Here is an 18328-nt window from a genome sequence, read left to right on the forward strand (position 1 = left end):
AAGTGTGTGGGACCTGCAGCACTACCTGTAGTTCGCATTGTGCGTTGGAAGGCACAAAGTAAGCAGACGGGAGAAGTCAGGATAGTGCGCAAGGGCATAGAAGGGAGCAGCTCAAGAAAAGAGAAGTGGAAACAGACAGCAAACTAGGCTGGAGAGAGACCTGAGACAAAGAGATCTGAATTATATGAGAGCTGACCAGGGGAAACACAAATTATGCAGTCAAGTTTCCCACATTTGGGGAAATCGCAGGAGCAGCACACCCAGAGTGCAATGGGTGATCCTTGCCCTGGGAGAAGCAACTTCATGATCATAGTATCTCACCTGGCAGGTAAGTAGGAGTTGGGCTAGAGCTGGGGAGGGTCGCTGCTCGGGCACCCCCCTGTCAAGTGAAGGAGATCCAACTGAGGCAGCACAAGGGAACTCTCGAAAGAAGAACAAGGCTAGAGGAAGATCTGAGACAAAGAAATCTGACTTTTACCAGAGCTGACCAGAGGAAAGCACAAACACAGTCCCTCACTACCACAAATAATGCAGTCCAGTTTCCCACATTTGGGGAAATCACAGGGGTCAGCATACCCAGAATGCAATGAATGAACCTCACCCTGGGAGAACAATCTTCATGACCATGGTATCTCCTATGCAAAATAAGTATGATTTGGGATAGAGCTGGGGAGGGCCGCTGCTCAGGCACATCTCTGTCAAGTAAAGGAGATTCAACTGAGGCAGCACAAGGGAACTCTCATCTGGGGACAACAACTGCAGGGAGAACACATATTTTCAGATGAACATGGGAGGGCAGAAGGCTGCCTAATACTGAAGCACCCCCAAACAACAAACCAAATGCAACAACTAGTGCAAGCATTCCTGGGGGAAGGCCAGCAGCAGATGGATTTGCATATGGTGATGTCATCCAAGCAGTGGGTCAAAGTTGGCTTCAACCCTCATCTGCATATGAATAGAGAAGAGGGGCGTGCAGGGCATGGCGGCCTTTTGCGGCGCTTGGATGACCCCTAGTTCGCATTAAACACCTCCACCCTCCTTCGGTGTGGGGCTCATGTTGGCTATGCCCCAGCCCCTGAAGCATTCAAGCTGATTTCTTGCAGCAGCTGGGCACTGTAACAGCTCCAGAGCTGCTCTGTAAGGCAAGTAAAAGGGTGTGGGCCCTGCAGCACTACCTGTAGTTCGCATTGTGCGTTGGAAGGCACAAAGTAAGCAGACGGGAGGAGAAGTCAGGATAGTGCACAACGGTATAGAAGGGAGGGGCTCAAGAAAAAAGAAGTGGAAACAGACAGCAAACTAGGCTGGAGAGAGACCTGAGACAAAGAGATCTGAATTATATGAGAGCCGACCAGGGGTAACACAAATTACGCAGTCAAGCTTCACACATTTGGGGAAATCGCAGGATCAGCACACCCAGAGTGCAATGGGTGATCCTTGCCCTGGGAGAAGCACCTACATGATCATAGTATCTCACCTGGCAGGTAAGTAGGAGTTGGGCTAGAGCTGGGGAGGGTCGCTGCTCGGGCACCCCCCTGTCAAGTGAAGGAGATCCAACTGAGGCAGCACAAGGAAACTCTCGAAAGAAGAACAAGGCTAGAGGAAGATCTGAGACAAAGAAATCTGACTTTTACCAGAGCTGACCAGAGGAAAGAACAAACACAGTCCCCCACTACCACAAATAATGCAGTCGAGTTTCCCACATTTGTGGAAATCACAGGGGTCAGCATACCCAGAATGCAATGAATGAACCTCACCCTGGGAGAACAATCTTCATGACCATGGTATCTCATATGCAAAATAAGTATGATTTGGGATAGGGCTGGGGAGGGCCGCTGCTCAGGCACATCTCTGTCAAGTAAAGGAGATTCAACTGAGGCAGCACAAGGGAACTCTCATCTGGGGACAACAACTGCAGGGAGAACACATATTTTCAGATGAACATGGGAGGGCAGAAGGCTACCTAATACTGAAGCACCCCCAAACAACAAACAAAATGCAACAACTAGTGCAAGCATTCCTGGGGGAAGGCCTGCAGCAGATGGATTTGCATATGGTGATGTCATCCAAGCAGTGGGTCAAAGTTGGCTTCAACCCTCGTCTGCATATGAAAAGAGAAAAGGGAGTGCAGGGCATGGCAGCCTTTTGCAGCACTTGGATGACCCCTAGTTCGCATTAAACATCTCCACCCTCCTTCGGTGTGGGGCTCATGTTGGCCATGCCCCAGCCCCTGAAGCATTCAAGCTGATTTCTTGCAGCAGCTGGGCACTGTAACAGCTCCAGAGCTGCTCTGTAAGGCAAATAAAAGGGTGTGTGACCTGCAGCACTACCTGTAGTTCGCATTGTGCGTTGGAAGGCACAAAGTAAGCAGATGGGAGAAGTCAGGATAGTGCGCAAGGGCATAGAAGTGAGCGGCTCAAGAAAAGAGAAGTGGAAACAGACAGCAAACTAGGCTGGAGAGAGACCCGAGACAAAGAGATCTGAATTATATGAGAGCCGACCAGGTGAAACACAAATTATGCAGTCAAGTTTCCCACATTTGGGGAAATCGCAGGAGCAGCACACCCAGAGTGCAATGGGTGAGCCTTGCCCTGGGAGAAGCACCTTCATGATCATAGTATCTCACCTGGCAGGTAAGTAGGAGTTGGGCTAGAGCTGGGGATGGTCGCTGCTCGGGCACCCCTCTGTCAAGTGAAGGAGATCCAACTGAGGCAGCACAAGGGAACTCTCGAAAGAAGAACAAGGCTAGAGGAAGATCTGAGACAAAGAAATCTGACTTTTACCAGAGCTGACCAGAGGAAAGCACAAACACAGTCCCCCACTACCACAAATAATGCAGTCGAGTTTCCCACAATTGGGGAAATCACAGGGGTCAGCATACCCAGAATGCAATGAATGAACAATCTTGGGAGAACAATCTTCATGACCATGGTATCTCCTATGCAAAATAAGTATGATTTGGGATAGGGCTGGGGAGGGCCGCTGCTCAGGCACATCTCTGTCAAGTAAAGGAGATTCAACTGAGGCAGCACAAGGTAACTCTCATCTGGGGACAACAACTGCAGGGAGAACACATATTTTCAGATGAACATGGGAGGGCAGAAGGCTGCCTAATACTGATGCACCCCCAAACAACAAACCAAATGCAACAACTAGTACAAGCATTCCTGGGGGAAGGTCTGCAGAAGACGGATTTGCATACGGTGATGTCATCCAAGCAGTGGGCCAAAGTTGGCTGGAACCCTCATCTGCATATGAAAAGAGAAAAGGGGTATGCAGGGCATGGCGGCCTTTTGCGGCGATTGGATGACCCCTAGTTCGCATTAAACACCCCCACCCTCCTTCGGTGTGGGGCTCATGTTGGCCATGCCCCAGCCCCTGAAGCATTCAAGCTGATTTCTTGCAGCAGCTGGGCACTGTAACAGCTCCAGAGCTGCTCTGTAAGGCAAGTAAAAGGGTGTGGGCCCTGCAGCACTACCTGTAGTTCGCATTGTGCGTTGGAAGGCACAAAGTAAGCAGACGGGAGGAGAAGTCAGGATAGTGCACAACGGTATAGAAGGGAGGGGCTCAAGAAAAAAGAAGTGGAAACAGACAGCAAACTAGGCTGGAGAGAGACCCGAGACAAAGAGATCTGAATTATATGAGAGCCGAACAGGGGAAACACAAATTATGCAGTCAAGTTTCCCACATTTGGGGAAATCACAGGGGCAGCACACCCAGAGTGCAATGGGTGATCCTTGCCCTGGGAGAAGCAGCTTCATGATCATAGTATCTCACCTGGCAGGTAAGTAGGAGTTGGGCTAGAGCTGGGGAGGGTCGCTGCTCGGGCACCCCCCTGTCAAGTGAAGGAGATCCAACTGAGGCAGCACAAGGGAACTCTCGAAAGAAGAACAAGGCTAGAGGAAGATCTGAGACAAAGAAATCTGACTTTTACCAGAGCTGACCAGAGGAAAGCACAAACACAGTCCCCCACTACCACAAATAATGCAGTCGAGTTTCCCACATTTGTGGAAATCACAGGGGTCAGCATACCCAGAATGCAATGAATGAACCTCACCCTGGGAGAACAGTCTTCATGACCATGGTATCTCCTATGCAAAATAAGTATGATTTGGGATAGGGCTGGGGAGGGCCGCTGCTCAGGCACATCTCTGTCAAGTAAAGGAGATTCAACTGAGGCAGCACAAGGGAACTCTCATCTGGGGACAACAACTGCAGGGAGAACACATATTTTCAGATGAACATGGGAGGGCAGAAGGCTACCTAATACTGAAGCACCCCCAAACAACAAACAAAATGCAACAACTAGTGCAAGCATTCCTGGGGGAAGGCCTGCAGCAGATGGATTTGCATATGGTGATGTCATCCAAGCAGTGGGTCAAAGTTGGCTTCAACCCTCGTCTGCATATGAAAAGAGAAAAGGGGCGTGCAGGGCATGGCAGCCTTTTGCGGCGCTTGGATGACCCCTAGTTCGCATTAAACACCTCCACCCTCCTTCGGTGTGGGGCTCATGTTGGCTATGCCCCAGCCCCTGAAGCATTCAAGCTGATTTCTTGCAGCAGCTGGGCACTGTAACAGCTCCAGAGCTGCTCTGTAAGGCAAATAAAAGTGTGTGGGACCTGCAGCACTACCTGTAGTTCGCATTGTGCGTTGGAAGGCACAAAGTAAGCAGACGGGAGAAGTCAGGATAGTGCGCAAGGGCATAGAAGGGAGCGGCTCAAGAAAAGAGAAGTGGAAACAGACAGCAAACTAGGCTGGAGAGAGACCTGAGACAAAGAGATCTGAATTATATGAGAGCTGACCAGGGGAAACACAAATTATGCAGTCAAGTTTCCCACATTTGGGGAAATCGCAGGAGCAGCACACCCAGAGTGCAATGGGTGATCCTTGCCCTGGGAGAAGCAACTTCATGATCATAGTATCTCACCTGGCAGGTAAGTAGGAGTTGGGCTAGAGCTGGGGAGGGTCGCTGCTCGGGCACCCCCCTGTCAAGTGAAGGAGATCCAACTGAGGCAGCACAAGGGAACTCTCGAAAGAAGAACAAGGCTAGAGGAAGATCTGAGACAAAGAAATCTGACTTTTACCAGAGCTGACCAGAGGAAAGCACAAACACAGTCCCTCACTACCACAAATAATGCAGTCCAGTTTCCCACATTTGGGGAAATCACAGGGGTCAGCATACCCAGAATGCAATGAATGAACCTCACCCTGGGAGAACAATCTTCATGACCATGGTATCTCCTATGCAAAATAAGTATGATTTGGGATAGAGCTGGGGAGGGCCGCTGCTCAGGCACATCTCTGTCAAGTAAAGGAGATTCAACTGAGGCAGCACAAGGGAACTCTCATCTGGGGACAACAACTGCAGGGAGAACACATATTTTCAGATGAACATGGGAGGGCAGAAGGCTGCCTAATACTGAAGCACCCCCAAACAACAAACCAAATGCAACAACTAGTGCAAGCATTCCTGGGGGAAGGCCAGCAGCAGATGGATTTGCATATGGTGATGTCATCCAAGCAGTGGGTCAAAGTTGGCTTCAACCCTCATCTGCATATGAATAGAGAAGAGGGGCGTGCAGGGCATGGCGGCCTTTTGCGGCGCTTGGATGACCCCTAGTTCGCATTAAACACCTCCACCCTCCTTCGGTGTGGGGCTCATGTTGGCTATGCCCCAGCCCCTGAAGCATTCAAGCTGATTTCTTGCAGCAGCTGGGCACTGTAACAGCTCCAGAGCTGCTCTGTAAGGCAAGTAAAAGGGTGTGGGCCCTGCAGCACTACCTGTAGTTCGCATTGTGCGTTGGAAGGCACAAAGTAAGCAGACGGGAGGAGAAGTCAGGATAGTGCACAACGGTATAGAAGGGAGGGGCTCAAGAAAAAAGAAGTGGAAACAGACAGCAAACTAGGCTGGAGAGAGACCTGAGACAAAGAGATCTGAATTATATGAGAGCCGACCAGGGGTAACACAAATTACGCAGTCAAGCTTCACACATTTGGGGAAATCGCAGGATCAGCACACCCAGAGTGCAATGGGTGATCCTTGCCCTGGGAGAAGCACCTACATGATCATAGTATCTCACCTGGCAGGTAAGTAGGAGTTGGGCTAGAGCTGGGGAGGGTCGCTGCTCGGGCACCCCCCTGTCAAGTGAAGGAGATCCAACTGAGGCAGCACAAGGAAACTCTCGAAAGAAGAACAAGGCTAGAGGAAGATCTGAGACAAAGAAATCTGACTTTTACCAGAGCTGACCAGAGGAAAGAACAAACACAGTCCCCCACTACCACAAATAATGCAGTCGAGTTTCCCACATTTGTGGAAATCACAGGGGTCAGCATACCCAGAATGCAATGAATGAACCTCACCCTGGGAGAACAATCTTCATGACCATGGTATCTCATATGCAAAATAAGTATGATTTGGGATAGGGCTGGGGAGGGCCGCTGCTCAGGCACATCTCTGTCAAGTAAAGGAGATTCAACTGAGGCAGCACAAGGGAACTCTCATCTGGGGACAACAACTGCAGGGAGAACACATATTTTCAGATGAACATGGGAGGGCAGAAGGCTACCTAATACTGAAGCACCCCCAAACAACAAACAAAATGCAACAACTAGTGCAAGCATTCCTGGGGGAAGGCCTGCAGCAGATGGATTTGCATATGGTGATGTCATCCAAGCAGTGGGTCAAAGTTGGCTTCAACCCTCGTCTGCATATGAAAAGAGAAAAGGGGCGTGCAGGGCATGGCAGCCTTTTGCGGCGCTTGGATGACCCCTAGTTCGCATTAAACACCTCCACCCTCCTTCGGTGTGGGGCTCATGTTGGCTATGCCCCAGCCCCTGAAGCATTCAAGCTGATTTCTTGCAGCAGCTGGGCACTGTAACAGCTCCAGAGCTGCTCTGTAAGGCAAATAAAAGTGTGTGGGACCTGCAGCACTACCTGTAGTTCGCATTGTGCGTTGGAAGGCACAAAGTAAGCAGACGGGAGAAGTCAGGATAGTGCGCAAGGGCATAGAAGGGAGCGGCTCAAGAAAAGAGAAGTGGAAACAGACAGCAAACTAGGCTGGAGAGAGACCTGAGACAAAGAGATCTGAATTATATGAGAGCTGACCAGGGGAAACACAAATTATGCAGTCAAGTTCCCCACATTTGGGGAAATCGCAGGAGCAGCACACCCAGAGTGCAATGGGTGATCCTTGCCCTGGGAGAAGCAACTTCATAATCATAGTATCTCACCTGGCAGGTAAATAGGAGTTGGGCTAGAGCTGGGGAGGGTCGCTGCTCGGGCACCCCCCTGTCAAGTGAAGGAGATCCAACTGAGGCAGCACAAGGGAACTCTCGAAAGAAGAACTAGGCTAGAGGAAAATCTGAGACAAATAAATCTGACTTTTACCAGAGCTGACCAGAGGAAAGCACAAACACAGTCCCCCCCTACCACAAATAATGCAGTCGAGTTTCCCACATTTGGGGAAATCACAGGGGTCAGCATACCCAGAATGCAATGAATGAACCTAACCCTGGGAGAACAATCTTCATGACCATGGTATCTCCTATGCAAAATAAGTATGATTTGGGATAGGGCTGGGGAGGGCCGCTGCTCAGAAACATCTCTGTCAAGTAAAGGAGATTCAACTGAGGCAGCACAAGGGAACTCTCATCTGGGGACAACAACTCCAGGGAGAACACAAATTTTCAGATGAAAATGGGAGGGCAGAAGGCTGCCTAATACTGAAGCACCCCCAAACAACAAACCAAATGCAACAACTAGTGCAAGCATTCCTGGGGGAAGGCCTGCAGCAGATGGATTTGCATATGGTGATGTCATCCAAGCAGTGAGTCAAAGTTGGCTTCAACCCTCGTCTGCATATGAAAAGAGAAAAGGGGCGTGCAGGGCATGGCGGCCTTTTGCGGCGCTTGGATGACCCCTAGTTCGCATTAAACGCCTCCACCCTCCTTCGGTGTGGGGCTCATGTTGGCTATACCCCAGCACCTGAAGCATTCAAGCTGATTTCTTGCAGCAGCTGGGCACTGTAACAGCTCCAGAGCTGCTCTGTAAGGCAAGTAAAAGGGTGTGGGCCCTGCAGCACTACCTGTAGTTCGCATTGTGCGTTGGAAGGCACAAATTAAGCAGACGGGAGAAGTCAGGATAGTGCGCAAGGGCATAGAAGGGAAAGGCTCAAGAAAAGAGAAGTGGAAACAGACAGCAAACTAGGCTGGAGAGAGACCTGAGACAAAGAGATCTGAATTATACGAGAGCCGACCAGGGGAAACACAAATTATGCAGTCAAGTTTCCCACATTTGGAAAAATCTCAGGAGCAGCAGACCCAGAGTGCAATGGGTGAGCCTTGCCCTGGGAGAAGCAACTTCATGATCATAGTATCTCACCTGGCAGGTAAGTAGGAGTTGGGCTAGAGCTGGGGAGGGTCGCTGCTCGGGCACCCCCCTGTCAAGTGAAGGAGATCCAACTGAGGCAGCACAAGGAATCTCTCGAAAGAAGAACAAGGCTAGAGGAAGATCTGAGACAAATAAATTTGACTTTTACCAGAGCTGACCAGAGGAAAGAACAAACACAGTCCCCCACTACCACAAATAATGCAGTCGAGTTTCCCACATTTGGGGAAATCATACGGGTCAGCATACCCAGAATGCAATGAATGAACCTCACCCTGGGAGAACAATCTTCATGACCATGGTATCTTCTATGTAAAATAAGTATGATTTGGGATAGGGCTGGGGAGGGCCGCTGCTCAGGCACATCTCTGTCAAGTAAAGGAGATTCAACTGAGGCAGCACAAGGGAACTCTCATCTGGGGACAACAACTGCAGGGAGAACACATATTTTCAGATGAACATGGGAGGGCAGAAGGCTACCTAATACTGAAGCACCCCCAAACAACAAACCAAATGCAACAACTAGTGCAAGCATTCCTGGGGGAAGGCCTGCAGCAGATGGATTTGCATATGGTGATGTCATCCAAGCAGTGGGTCAAAGTTGGCTTCAACCCTCGTCTGCATATGAAAAGAGAAAAGGGGCGTGCAGGGCATGGCAGCCTTTTTCGGCGCTTGGATAACCCCTAGTTCGTATTAAACACCTCCACCCTCCTTCGGTGTGGGGCTCGTGTTGGCTATGCCCCAGCCCCGAAGCATTCAAGCTGATTTCTTGCAGCAGCTGGGCACTGTAACAGCTCCAGAGCTGCTCTGTAAGGCAAATAAAAGGGTGTGGGACCTGCAGCACTACCTGTAGTTCGCATTGTGCGTTGGAAGGCACAAAGTAAGCAGATGGGAGAAGTCAGGATAGTGCGCAAGAGCATAGAAGGGAGCGGCTCAAGAAAAGAGAAGTGGAAACAGACAGCAAGCTAGGCTGGAGAGAGACCTGAGACAAAGAGATCTGAATTATACGAGAGCCGACCAGGGGAAACACAAATTATGCAGTCAAGTTTCCCACATTTGGGGAAATCGCAGGAGCAGCACACCCAGAGTGCAATGGGTGAGCCTTGCCCTGGGAGAAGCACCTTCATGATCATAGTATCTCACCTGGCAGGTAAGTAGGAGTTGGGCTAGAGCTGGGGAGGGTCGCTGCTCGGGCACCCCCCTGTCAAGTGAAGGAGATCCAACTGAGGCAGCACAAGGGAACTCTCGAAAGAAGAACAAGGCTAGAGGAAGATCTGAGACAAAGAAATCTGACTTATACCAGAGCTGACCAGAGTAAAGTACAAACACAGTCCCCCACTACCACAAATAATGCAGTCGAGTTTCCCACATTTGGGGAAATCACAGGGGTCAGCATACCCAGAATGCAATGAATGAACCTCACCCTGGGAGAACAGTCTTCATGACCATGGTATCTCCTATGCAAAATAAGTATGATTTGGGATAGGGCTGGGGAGGGCCGCTGCTCAGGCACATCTCTGTCAAGTAAAGGAGATTCAACTGAGGCAGCACAAGGGAACTCTCATCTGGGGACAACAACTGCAGGGAGAACACATATTTTCAGATGAACATGGGAGGGCAGAAGGCTGCCTAATACTGAAGCACCCCCAAACAACAAACCAAATGCAACAACTAGTGCAAGCATTCCTGGGGGAAGCCTGCAGCAGATGGATTTGCATATGGTGATGTCATCCAAGCAGTGGGTCAAAGTTGGCTTCAACCCTCGTCTGCATATGAAAAGAGAAAAGGGAGTGCAGGGCATGGCAGCCTTTTGCAGCACTTGGATGACCCCTAGTTCGCATTAAACATCTCCACCCTCCTTCGGTGTGGGGCTCATGTTGGCCATGCCCCAGCCCCTGAAGCATTCAAGCTGATTTCTTGCAGCAGCTGGGCACTGTAACAGCTCCAGAGCTGCTCTGTAAGGCAAATAAAAGGGTGTGTGACCTGCAGCACTACCTGTAGTTCGCATTGTGCGTTGGAAGGCACAAAGTAAGCAGATGGGAGAAGTCAGGATAGTGCGCAAGGGCATAGAAGTGAGCGGCTCAAGAAAAGAGAAGTGGAAACAGACAGCAAACTAGGCTGGAGAGAGACCCGAGACAAAGAGATCTGAATTATATGAGAGCCGACCAGGGGAAACACAAATTATGCAGTCAAGTTTCCCACATTTGGGGAAATCACAGGGGCAGCACACCCAGAGTGCAATGGGTGATCCTTGCCCTGGGAGAAGCAGCTTCATGATCATAGTATCTCACCTGGCAGGTAAGTAGGAGTTGGGCTAGAGCTGGGGAGGGTCGCTGCTCGGGCACCCCCCTGTCAAGTGAAGGAGATCCAACTGAGGCAGCACAAGGGAACTCTCGAAAGAAGAACAAGGCTAGAGGAAGATCTGAGACAAAGAAATCTGACTTTTACCAGAGCTGACCAGAGGAAAGCACAAACACAGTCCCCCACTACCACAAATAATGCAGTCGAGTTTCCCACATTTGTGGAAATCACAGGGGTCAGCATACCCAGAATGCAATGAATGAACCTCACCCTGGGAGAACAGTCTTCATGACCATGGTATCTCCTATGCAAAATAAGTACGATTTGGGATAGGGCTGGGGAGGGCCGCTGCTCAGGCACATCTCTGTCAAGTAAAGGAGATTCAACTGAGGCAGCACAAGGGAACTCTCATCTGGGGACAACAACTGCAGGGAGAACACATATTTTCAGATGAACATGGGAGGGCAGAAGGCTACCTAATACTGAAGCACCCCCAAACAACAAACAAAATGCAACAACTAGTGCAAGCATTCCTGGGGGAAGGCCTGCAGCAGATGGATTTGCATATGGTGATGTCATCCAAGCAGTGGGTCAAAGTTGGCTTCAACCCTCGTCTGCATATGAAAAGAGAAAAGGGGCGTGCAGGGCATGGCAGCCTTTTTCGGCGCTTGGATGACCCCTAGTTCGCATTAAACATCTCCACCCTCCTTCGGTGTGGGGCTCATGTTGGCTATGCCCCAGCCCCTGAAGCATTCAAGCTGATTTCTTGCAGCAGCTGGGCACTGTAACAGCTCCAGAGCTGCTCTGTAAGGCAAATAAAAGTGTGTGGGACCTGCAGCACTACCTGTAGTTCGCATTGTGCGTTGGAAGGCACAAAGTAAGCAGACGGGAGAAGTCAGGATAGTGCGCAAGGGCATAGAAGGGAGCAGCTCAAGAAAAGAGAAGTGGAAACAGACAGCAAACTAGGCTGGAGAGAGACCTGAGACAAAGAGATCTGAATTATATGAGAGCTGACCAGGGGAAACACAAATTATGCAGTCAAGTTTCCCACATTTGGGGAAATCGCAGGAGCAGCACACCCAGAGTGCAATGGGTGATCCTTGCCCTGGGAGAAGCAACTTCATGATCATAGTATCTCACCTGGCAGGTAAGTAGGAGTTGGGCTAGAGCTGGGGAGGGTCGCTGCTCGGGCACCCCCCTGTCAAGTGAAGGAGATCCAACTGAGGCAGCACAAGGGAACTCTCGAAAGAAGAACAAGGCTAGAGGAAGATCTGAGACAAAGAAATCTGACTTTTACCAGAGCTGACCAGAGGAAAGCACAAACACAGTCCCTCACTACTACAAATAATGCAGTCCAGTTTCCCACATTTGGGGAAATCACAGGGGTCAGCATACCCAGAATGCAATGAATGAACCTCACCCTGGGAGAACAATCTTCATGACCATGGTATCTCCTATGCAAAATAAGTATGATTTGGGATAGAGCTGGGGAGGGCCGCTGCTCAGGCACATCTCTGTCAAGTAAAGGAGATTCAACTGAGGCAGCACAAGGGAACTCTCATCTGGGGACAACAACTGCAGGGAGAACACATATTTTCAGATGAACATGGGAGGGCAGAAGGCTGCCTAATACTGAAGCACCCCCAAACAACAAACCAAATGCAACAACTAGTGCAAGCATTCCTGGGGGAAGGCCAGCAGCAGATGGATTTGCATATGGTGATGTCATCCAAGCAGTGGGTCAAAGTTGGCTTCAACCCTCATCTGCATATGAATAGAGAAGAGGGGCGTGCAGGGCATGGCGGCCTTTTGCGGCGCTTGGATGACCCCTAGTTCGCATTAAACACCTCCACCCTCCTTCGGTGTGGGGCTCATGTTGGCTATGCCCCAGCCCCTGAAGCATTCAAGCTGATTTCTTGCAGCAGCTGGGCACTGTAACAGCTCCAGAGCTGCTCTGTAAGGCAAGTAAAAGGGTGTGGGCCCTGCAGCACTACCTGTAGTTCGCATTGTGCGTTGGAAGGCACAAAGTAAGCAGACGGGAGGAGAAGTCAGGATAGTGCACAACGGTATAGAAGGGAGGGGCTCAAGAAAAAAGAAGTGGAAACAGACAGCAAACTAGGCTGGAGAGAGACCTGAGACAAAGAGATCTGAATTATATGAGAGCCGACCAGGGGTAACACAAATTACGCAGTCAAGCTTCACACATTTGGGGAAATCGCAGGATCAGCACACCCAGAGTGCAATGGGTGATCCTTGCCCTGGGAGAAGCACCTACATGATCATAGTATCTCACCTGGCAGGTAAGTAGGAGTTGGGCTAGAGCTGGGGAGGGTCGCTGCTCGGGCACCCCCCTGTCAAGTGAAGGAGATCCAACTGAGGCAGCACAAGGAAACTCTCGAAAGAAGAACAAGGCTAGAGGAAGATCTGAGACAAAGAAATCTGACTTTTACCAGAGCTGACCAGAGGAAAGAACAAACACAGTCCCCCACTACCACAAATAATGCAGTCGAGTTTCCCACATTTGTGGAAATCACAGGGGTCAGCATACCCAGAATGCAATGAATGAACCTCACCCTGGGAGAACAATCTTCATGACCATGGTATCTCATATGCAAAATAAGTATGATTTGGGATAGGGCTGGGGAGGGCCGCTGCTCAGGCACATCTCTGTCAAGTAAAGGAGATTCAACTGAGGCAGCACAAGGGAACTCTCATCTGGGGACAACAACTGCAGGGAGAACACATATTTTCAGATGAACATGGGAGGGCAGAAGGCTACCTAATACTGAAGCACCCCCAAACAACAAACCAAATGCAACAACTAGTGCAAGCATTCCTGGGGGAAGGCCTGCAGCAGATGGATTTGCATATGGTGATGTCATCCAAGCAGTGGGTCAAAGTTGGCTTCAACCCTCGTCTGCATATGAAAAGAGAAAAGGGAGTGCAGGGCATGGCAGCCTTTTGCAGCACTTGGATGACCCCTAATTCGCATTAAACATCTCCACCCTCCTTCGGTGTGGGGCTCATGTTGGCCATGCCCCAGCCCCTGAAGCATTCAAGCTGATTTCTTGCAGCAGCTGGGCACTGTAACAGCTCCAGAGCTGCTCTGTAAGGCAAATAAAAGGGTGTGTGACCTGCAGCACTACCTGTAGTTCGCATTGTGCGTTGGAAGGCACAAAGTAAGCAGATGGGAGAAGTCAGGATAGTGCGCAAGGGCATAGAAGTGAGCGGCTCAAGAAAAGAGAAGTGGAAACAGACAGCAAACTAGGCTGGAGAGAGACCCGAGACAAAGAGATCTGAATTATATGAGAGCCGACCAGGTGAAACACAAATTATGCAGTCAAGTTTCCCACATTTGGGGAAATCGCAGGAGCAGCACACCCAGAGTGCAATGGGTGAGCCTTGCCCTGGGAGAAGCACCTTCATGATCATAGTATCTCACCTGGCAGGTAAGTAGGAGTTGGGCTAGAGCTGGGGATGGTCGCTGCTCGGGCACCCCTCTGTCAAGTGAAGGAGATCCAACTGAGGCAGCACAAGGGAACTCTCGAAAGAAGAACAAGGCTAGAGGAAGATCTGAGACAAAGAAATCTGACTTTTACCAGAGCTGACCAGAGGAAAGCACAAACACAGTCCCCCACTACCACAAATAATGCAGTCGAGTTTCCCACATTTGTGGAAATCACAGGGGTCAGCATACCCAGAATGCAATGAATGAACCTCACCCTGGGAGAACAGTCTTCATGACCATGGTATCTCCTATGCAAAATAAGTACGATTTGGGATAGGGCTGGGGAGGGCCGCTGCTCAGGCACATCTCTGTCAAGTAAAGGAGATTCAACTGAGGCAGCACAAGGGAACTCTCATCTGGGGACAACAACTGCAGGGAGAACACATATTTTCAGATGAACATGGGAGGGCAGAAGGCTACCTAATACTGAAGCACCCCCAAACAACAAACAAAATGCAACAACTAGTGCAAGCATTCCTGGGGGAAGGCCTGCAGCAGATGGATTTGCATATGGTGATGTCATCCAAGCAGTGGGTCAAAGTTGGCTTCAACCCTCGTCTGCATATGAAAAGAGAAAAGGGGCGTGCAGGGCATGGCAGCCTTTTTCGGCGCTTGGATGACCCCTAGTTCGCATTAAACATCTCCACCCTCCTTCGGTGTGGGGCTCATGTTGGCTATGCCCCAGCCCCTGAAGCATTCAAGCTGATTTCTTGCAGCAGCTGGGCACTGTAACAGCTCCAGAGCTGCTCTGTAAGGCAAATAAAAGTGTGTGGGACCTGCAGCACTACCTGTAGTTCGCATTGTGCGTTGGAAGGCACAAAGTAAGCAGACGGGAGAAGTCAGGATAGTGCGCAAGGGCATAGAAGGGAGCAGCTCAAGAAAAGAGAAGTGGAAACAGACAGCAAACTAGGCTGGAGAGAGACCTGAGACAAAGAGATCTGAATTATATGAGAGCTGACCAGGGGAAACACAAATTATGCAGTCAAGTTTCCCACATTTGGGGAAATCGCAGGAGCAGCACACCCAGAGTGCAATGGGTGATCCTTGCCCTGGGAGAAGCAACTTCATGATCATAGTATCTCACCTGGCAGGTAAGTAGGAGTTGGGCTAGAGCTGGGGAGGGTCGCTGCTCGGGCACCCCCCTGTCAAGTGAAGGAGATCCAACTGAGGCAGCACAAGGGAACTCTCGAAAGAAGAACAAGGCTAGAGGAAGATCTGAGACAAAGAAATCTGACTTTTACCAGAGCTGACCAGAGGAAAGCACAAACACAGTCCCTCACTACCACAAATAATGCAGTCCAGTTTCCCACATTTGGGGAAATCACAGGGGTCAGCATACCCAGAATGCAATGAATGAACCTCACCCTGGGAGAACAATCTTCATGACCATGGTATCTCCTATGCAAAATAAGTATGATTTGGGATAGAGCTGGGGAGGGCCGCTGCTCAGGCACATCTCTGTCAAGTAAAGGAGATTCAACTGAGGCAGCACAAGGGAACTCTCATCTGGGGACAACAACTGCAGGGAGAACACATATTTTCAGATGAACATGGGAGGGCAGAAGGCTGCCTAATACTGAAGCACCCCCAAACAACAAACCAAATGCAACAACTAGTGCAAGCATTCCTGGGGGAAGGCCAGCAGCAGATGGATTTGCATATGGTGATGTCATCCAAGCAGTGGGTCAAAGTTGGCTTCAACCCTCATCTGCATATGAATAGAGAAGAGGGGCGTGCAGGGCATGGCGGCCTTTTGCGGCGCTTGGATGACACCTAGTTCGCATTAAACACCTCCACCCTCCTTCGGTGTGGGGCTCATGTTGGCTATGCCCCAGCCCCTGAAGCATTCAAGCTGATTTCTTGCAGCAGCTGGGCACTGTAACAGCTCCAGAGCTGCTCTGTAAGGCAAGTAAAAGGGTGTGGGCCCTGCAGCACTACCTGTAGTTCGCATTGTGCGTTGGAAGGCACAAAGTAAGCAGACGGGAGGAGAAGTCAGGATAGTGCACAACGGTATAGAAGGGAGGGGCTCAAGAAAAAAGAAGTGGAAACAGACAGCAAACTAGGCTGGAGAGAGACCTGAGACAAAGAGATCTGAATTATATGAGAGCCGACCAGGGGTAACACAAATTACGCAGTCAAGCTTCACACATTTGGGGAAATCGCAGGATCAGCACACCCAGAGTGCAATGGGTGATCCTTGCCCTGGGAGAAGCACCTACATGATCATAGTATCTCACCTGGCAGGTAAGTAGGAGTTGGGCTAGAGCTGGGGAGGGTCGCTGCTCGGGCACCCCCCTGTCAAGTGAAGGAGATCCAACTGAGGCAGCACAAGGAAACTCTCGAAAGAAGAACAAGGCTAGAGGAAGATCTGAGACAAAGAAATCTGACTTTTACCAGAGCTGACCAGAGGAAAGAACAAACACAGTCCCCCACTACCACAAATAATGCAGTCGAGTTTCCCACATTTGTGGAAATCACAGGGGTCAGCATACCCAGAATGCAATGAATGAACCTCACCCTGGGAGAACAATCTTCATGACCATGGTATCTCATATGCAAAATAAGTATGATTTGGGATAGGGCTGGGGAGGGCCGCTGCTCAGGCACATCTCTGTCAAGTAAAGGAGATTCAACTGAGGCAGCACAAGGGAACTCTCATCTGGGGACAACAACTGCAGGGAGAACACATATTTTCAGATGAACATGGGAGGGCAGAAGGCTACCTAATACTGAAGCACCCCCAAACAACAAACCAAATGCAACAACTAGTGCAAGCATTCCTGGGGGAAGGCCTGCAGCAGATGGATTTGCATATGGTGATGTCATCCAAGCAGTGGGTCAAAGTTGGCTTCAACCCTCGTCTGCATATGAAAAGAGAAAAGGGAGTGCAGGGCATGGCAGCCTTTTGCAGCACTTGGATGACCCCTAATTCGCATTAAACATCTCCACCCTCCTTCGGTGTGGGGCTCATGTTGGCCATGCCCCAGCCCCTGAAGCATTCAAGCTGATTTCTTGCAGCAGCTGGGCACTGTAACAGCTCCAGAGCTGCTCTGTAAGGCAAATAAAAGGGTGTGTGACCTGCAGCACTACCTGTAGTTCGCATTGTGCGTTGGAAGGCACAAAGTAAGCAGATGGGAGAAGTCAGGATAGTGCGCAAGGGCATAGAAGTGAGCGGCTCAAGAAAAGAGAAGTGGAAACAGACAGCAAACTAGGCTGGAGAGAGACCCGAGACAAAGAGATCTGAATTATATGAGAGCCGACCAGGTGAAACACAAATTATGCAGTCAAGTTTCCCACATTTGGGGAAATCGCAGGAGCAGCACACCCAGAGTGCAATGGGTGAGCCTTGCCCTGGGAGAAGCACCTTCATGATCATAGTATCTCACCTGGCAGGTAAGTAGGAGTTGGGCTAGAGCTGGGGATGGTCGCTGCTCGGGCACCCCTCTGTCAAGTGAAGGAGATCCAACTGAGGCAGCACAAGGGAACTCTCGAAAGAAGAACAAGGCTAGAGGAAGATCTGAGACAAAGAAATCTGACTTTTACCAGAGCTGACCAGAGGAAAGCACAAACACAGTCCCCCACTACCACAAATAATGCAGTCGAGTTTCCCACAATTGGGGAAATCACAGGGGTCAGCATACCCAGAATGCAATGAATGAACCTCACCCTGGGAGAACAATCTTCATGACCATGGTATCTCCTATGCAAAATAAGTATGATTTGGGATAGGGCTGGGGAGGGCCGCTGCTCAGGCACATCTCTGTCAAGTAAAGGAGATTCAACTGAGGCAGCACAAGGGAACTCTCATCTGGGGACAACAACTGCAGGGAGAACACATATTTTCAGATGAACATGGGAGGGCAGAAGGCTGCCTAATACTGATGCACCCCCAAACAACAAACCAAATGCAACAACTAGTACAAGCATTCCTGGGGGAAGGTCTGCAGAAGACGGATTTGCATACGGTGATGTCATCCAAGCAGTGGGCCAAAGTTGGCTGGAACCCTCATCTGCATATGAAAAGAGAAAAGGGGTATGCAGGGCATGGCGGCCTTTTGCGGCGATTGGATGACCCCTAGTTCGCATTAAACACCCCCACCCTCCTTCGGTGTGGGGCTCATGTTGGCCATGCCCCA

General features: G+C 50.2%; 22 non-coding genes and 10 pseudogenes across 22 annotated transcripts; all 32 read right to left on the reverse strand.

Moving 5' to 3' along the window:
* Positions 1-194: 194 nt before the first annotated feature.
* Positions 195-336, reverse strand: LOC134994700 (U1 spliceosomal RNA; annotated as a pseudogene).
* A 152-nt stretch (positions 337-488) lies between these two features.
* Positions 489-652, reverse strand: LOC134994745 (U1 spliceosomal RNA). The gene has a single exon (XR_010197706.1). It is a non-coding gene; the product is annotated as a U1 spliceosomal RNA (small nuclear RNA).
* A 674-nt stretch (positions 653-1326) lies between these two features.
* LOC134994727 (U1 spliceosomal RNA) lies at positions 1327-1489 on the reverse strand. The gene has a single exon (XR_010197689.1). It is a non-coding gene; the product is annotated as a U1 spliceosomal RNA (small nuclear RNA).
* Positions 1490-1641: 152 nt separating this feature from the next.
* On the reverse strand, positions 1642-1805 carry LOC134994775 (U1 spliceosomal RNA). Its single transcript, XR_010197736.1, has one exon. It is a non-coding gene; the product is annotated as a U1 spliceosomal RNA (small nuclear RNA).
* Positions 1806-2503: 698 nt separating this feature from the next.
* Positions 2504-2638, reverse strand: LOC134994683 (U1 spliceosomal RNA; annotated as a pseudogene).
* Positions 2639-2790: 152 nt separating this feature from the next.
* On the reverse strand, positions 2791-2952 carry LOC134994678 (U1 spliceosomal RNA). The gene has a single exon (XR_010197660.1). It is a non-coding gene; the product is annotated as a U1 spliceosomal RNA (small nuclear RNA).
* Positions 2953-3653: 701 nt separating this feature from the next.
* On the reverse strand, positions 3654-3789 carry LOC134994717 (U1 spliceosomal RNA; annotated as a pseudogene).
* A 152-nt stretch (positions 3790-3941) lies between these two features.
* On the reverse strand, positions 3942-4105 carry LOC134994739 (U1 spliceosomal RNA). Its single transcript, XR_010197701.1, has one exon. It is a non-coding gene; the product is annotated as a U1 spliceosomal RNA (small nuclear RNA).
* A 692-nt stretch (positions 4106-4797) lies between these two features.
* LOC134994701 (U1 spliceosomal RNA) lies at positions 4798-4939 on the reverse strand (annotated as a pseudogene).
* Positions 4940-5091: 152 nt separating this feature from the next.
* Positions 5092-5255, reverse strand: LOC134994746 (U1 spliceosomal RNA). Its single transcript, XR_010197707.1, has one exon. It is a non-coding gene; the product is annotated as a U1 spliceosomal RNA (small nuclear RNA).
* Positions 5256-5929: 674 nt separating this feature from the next.
* Positions 5930-6092, reverse strand: LOC134994728 (U1 spliceosomal RNA). The gene has a single exon (XR_010197690.1). It is a non-coding gene; the product is annotated as a U1 spliceosomal RNA (small nuclear RNA).
* A 152-nt stretch (positions 6093-6244) lies between these two features.
* Positions 6245-6408, reverse strand: LOC134994777 (U1 spliceosomal RNA). The gene has a single exon (XR_010197738.1). It is a non-coding gene; the product is annotated as a U1 spliceosomal RNA (small nuclear RNA).
* Positions 6409-7100: 692 nt separating this feature from the next.
* On the reverse strand, positions 7101-7242 carry LOC134994724 (U1 spliceosomal RNA; annotated as a pseudogene).
* Positions 7243-7394: 152 nt separating this feature from the next.
* LOC134994776 (U1 spliceosomal RNA) lies at positions 7395-7558 on the reverse strand. Its single transcript, XR_010197737.1, has one exon. It is a non-coding gene; the product is annotated as a U1 spliceosomal RNA (small nuclear RNA).
* Positions 7559-8229: 671 nt separating this feature from the next.
* On the reverse strand, positions 8230-8392 carry LOC134994737 (U1 spliceosomal RNA). The gene has a single exon (XR_010197699.1). It is a non-coding gene; the product is annotated as a U1 spliceosomal RNA (small nuclear RNA).
* A 152-nt stretch (positions 8393-8544) lies between these two features.
* Positions 8545-8708, reverse strand: LOC134994675 (U1 spliceosomal RNA). The gene has a single exon (XR_010197657.1). It is a non-coding gene; the product is annotated as a U1 spliceosomal RNA (small nuclear RNA).
* Positions 8709-9378: 670 nt separating this feature from the next.
* LOC134994682 (U1 spliceosomal RNA) lies at positions 9379-9541 on the reverse strand. The gene has a single exon (XR_010197664.1). It is a non-coding gene; the product is annotated as a U1 spliceosomal RNA (small nuclear RNA).
* A 152-nt stretch (positions 9542-9693) lies between these two features.
* LOC134994755 (U1 spliceosomal RNA) lies at positions 9694-9857 on the reverse strand. Its single transcript, XR_010197716.1, has one exon. It is a non-coding gene; the product is annotated as a U1 spliceosomal RNA (small nuclear RNA).
* Positions 9858-10547: 690 nt separating this feature from the next.
* On the reverse strand, positions 10548-10689 carry LOC134994716 (U1 spliceosomal RNA; annotated as a pseudogene).
* Positions 10690-10841: 152 nt separating this feature from the next.
* Positions 10842-11005, reverse strand: LOC134994769 (U1 spliceosomal RNA). Its single transcript, XR_010197730.1, has one exon. It is a non-coding gene; the product is annotated as a U1 spliceosomal RNA (small nuclear RNA).
* Positions 11006-11697: 692 nt separating this feature from the next.
* On the reverse strand, positions 11698-11839 carry LOC134994702 (U1 spliceosomal RNA; annotated as a pseudogene).
* A 152-nt stretch (positions 11840-11991) lies between these two features.
* On the reverse strand, positions 11992-12155 carry LOC134994771 (U1 spliceosomal RNA). The gene has a single exon (XR_010197732.1). It is a non-coding gene; the product is annotated as a U1 spliceosomal RNA (small nuclear RNA).
* Positions 12156-12829: 674 nt separating this feature from the next.
* On the reverse strand, positions 12830-12992 carry LOC134994729 (U1 spliceosomal RNA). The gene has a single exon (XR_010197691.1). It is a non-coding gene; the product is annotated as a U1 spliceosomal RNA (small nuclear RNA).
* Positions 12993-13144: 152 nt separating this feature from the next.
* On the reverse strand, positions 13145-13308 carry LOC134994778 (U1 spliceosomal RNA). The gene has a single exon (XR_010197739.1). It is a non-coding gene; the product is annotated as a U1 spliceosomal RNA (small nuclear RNA).
* Positions 13309-14006: 698 nt separating this feature from the next.
* LOC134994684 (U1 spliceosomal RNA) lies at positions 14007-14141 on the reverse strand (annotated as a pseudogene).
* A 152-nt stretch (positions 14142-14293) lies between these two features.
* On the reverse strand, positions 14294-14457 carry LOC134994770 (U1 spliceosomal RNA). Its single transcript, XR_010197731.1, has one exon. It is a non-coding gene; the product is annotated as a U1 spliceosomal RNA (small nuclear RNA).
* Positions 14458-15149: 692 nt separating this feature from the next.
* Positions 15150-15291, reverse strand: LOC134994703 (U1 spliceosomal RNA; annotated as a pseudogene).
* A 152-nt stretch (positions 15292-15443) lies between these two features.
* On the reverse strand, positions 15444-15607 carry LOC134994747 (U1 spliceosomal RNA). The gene has a single exon (XR_010197708.1). It is a non-coding gene; the product is annotated as a U1 spliceosomal RNA (small nuclear RNA).
* Positions 15608-16281: 674 nt separating this feature from the next.
* Positions 16282-16444, reverse strand: LOC134994730 (U1 spliceosomal RNA). The gene has a single exon (XR_010197692.1). It is a non-coding gene; the product is annotated as a U1 spliceosomal RNA (small nuclear RNA).
* A 152-nt stretch (positions 16445-16596) lies between these two features.
* LOC134994779 (U1 spliceosomal RNA) lies at positions 16597-16760 on the reverse strand. Its single transcript, XR_010197740.1, has one exon. It is a non-coding gene; the product is annotated as a U1 spliceosomal RNA (small nuclear RNA).
* Positions 16761-17458: 698 nt separating this feature from the next.
* LOC134994685 (U1 spliceosomal RNA) lies at positions 17459-17593 on the reverse strand (annotated as a pseudogene).
* Positions 17594-17745: 152 nt separating this feature from the next.
* On the reverse strand, positions 17746-17909 carry LOC134994754 (U1 spliceosomal RNA). The gene has a single exon (XR_010197715.1). It is a non-coding gene; the product is annotated as a U1 spliceosomal RNA (small nuclear RNA).
* Between the last annotated feature and the right edge of the window lie 419 nt (positions 17910-18328).

Source organism: Pseudophryne corroboree, unplaced genomic scaffold, assembly GCF_028390025.1.
Source record: "Pseudophryne corroboree isolate aPseCor3 unplaced genomic scaffold, aPseCor3.hap2 scaffold_1321, whole genome shotgun sequence".
Lineage (NCBI taxonomy): Eukaryota > Metazoa > Chordata > Amphibia > Anura > Myobatrachidae > Pseudophryne > Pseudophryne corroboree.